Here is a 1,803-nt window from a genome sequence, read left to right as displayed (position 1 = left end):
TGTACCTTGTCACTGACAAACTAATGATCCTACACCTGGTGGATTGCAGATGCCGCAATTAACACGTCTTGTGAAGCAGCAGTATTCCACAGACACATCACCCTAAAAGGCAATGAGATACACAATTGGCTCAATATCTGGAAATGGATCCACATAACAGTTTCTTTTATTGGAAAATTTACAACATATCAAATACAGCTAAAGTTACACAATGATTGCACTATATAACAAATTAAAAAATGAACAATAAAGCTAAAAAAATACTAAGTAAAAAAAACCTAAGTTAAAATTACACAATCCAGTAAAACACTTACAAGTCCAGCAAACAAGTGATCGGCTTCAAATAAAGTTGCTCCTTCGCTCTACCTGGCAGAGTCCAAGCTGCTGTGCCTTCAAGTCTTCTCCTCCATTGCATCTGTTAATGACTGATAAGCATAGGAGGCACAATGAATGGAATGACAAGAACAAGCTGGAATAACACAATCAAAAGCTGTGTCGGTCTCATTTACCTGTTTACCGCTACGTATCCACCACAGGACAACTCTTGTCTCTTGTTTACACAGCTGAAAACGCTGCACCGTAGCACTAAACTCAAGCTAGCATGTTTACTTACCGACAAAAAAGTTTACCTAACGCACTAGTGTGGATAAAATGACTAAAAACCACACAATCGCGCTGTGACTTCATACACACTCGACGACGACTAAATGTTTGTTTGATAAACGAGATCAATTGTTCCGGTTCAATTTAAATGACCTCTTGCTACGCATGCGCAAACTATCGAGAGGAAATGACGTAAATTTAAAGGTCCCGTAGTGTAGATTATCGTTAATGCTGAAATTTTAGATGTGCGCGGAAAGAAATAAAATAGATAATTGACGACATTACCTAAACAACATAACATAAAACTGGTCATTATGTAGTTTAAACGTAAAAAGTTTGTGTCGAAAATCAACTTTATTGGAATATAACATACATCTCTGACCTAATTATATAATATAAAAAAACACTCAATTAAAATATAGAAAATAAAATATAAAAATTAAAATATAAATAAAAAACAAATGAACAGCCAATGGCATTTTACAACCAAAATAAGATAATACAATAAAACAGGCCATTATTGCAATTAGGGTGAGATGGAGTGCGGTTTAGATGTGCCACAAGTCATCATATTGTGCCATAATAAGATTTGTGTATGATGTATCCACATATAATGTGACTTTCTTGGAAAAATGAAAAAAAAAACACAAAGTAATCCAAGAATACATGAGTATCCTCCAAGATTTGCCACCATGTGTGAATTTGTTATAAACGGTCAATAAAATACAAAAAGAAAAATCAACATAAAATAGGCAACCTTTGTTTTCTCAACCAGTAATCACTATTCTTTAAAACATTTTTGCACCCAATGATCTCATGGCTGTTGGTGCTCCATAAAACTGGTTAATCTTCAGTCTTTGAACCAACTCCCTATACCTCCCTATACCAACAAAAGCATGTCTTTGTCACTGATCAACATAAATAACTCTCCACCTTGAAACATGACTTTCACGTCAACACTGTTGTGTTGTTGTCAGCAGTCCCACCTTTAACAATAACACACTGCAGACTGTATATACATAAGCAGCATCAAAGGTTCAACTGTAAACAACTATTCATAGACAAAGACAACGTGGAGCTTAAAATTCTTTACACAGAATATTACATTTTATATATACATCACAAAATGTCAGCACTGATGCTTATAAACTAAAATGAAGGCACATTCTGGTGTACTTATTTTAGTGACTCACCAAACCA

General features: G+C 34.7%; 1 long non-coding RNA gene across 2 annotated transcripts; it reads right to left on the bottom strand.

Annotated features, from left to right (window-relative positions):
* Positions 1-902, bottom strand: LOC107989597 (uncharacterized). 2 transcript variants are annotated; one of them, XR_003052100.1, is made up of 3 exons: positions 510-902; positions 315-425; positions 1-102 (listed from the first exon to the last, which is right to left on the bottom strand). It is a non-coding gene; the product is annotated as an uncharacterized LOC107989597 (long non-coding RNA). The 2 variants fall into 2 exon arrangements; XR_001761165.2 differs by lacking the exon at positions 1-102 and having other exon boundaries at positions 149-425; positions 510-896.
* Between the last annotated feature and the right edge of the window lie 901 nt (positions 903-1,803).

The sequence above is a fragment of the Cynoglossus semilaevis genome, chromosome 15 (assembly GCF_000523025.1).
Source record: "Cynoglossus semilaevis isolate Cse_v1.0 chromosome 15, Cse_v1.0, whole genome shotgun sequence".
NCBI lineage: Eukaryota > Metazoa > Chordata > Actinopteri > Pleuronectiformes > Cynoglossidae > Cynoglossus > Cynoglossus semilaevis.
Note: the sequence above shows the minus strand (reverse complement) of the source record. Positions and strands in the feature narration are given on the sequence as shown.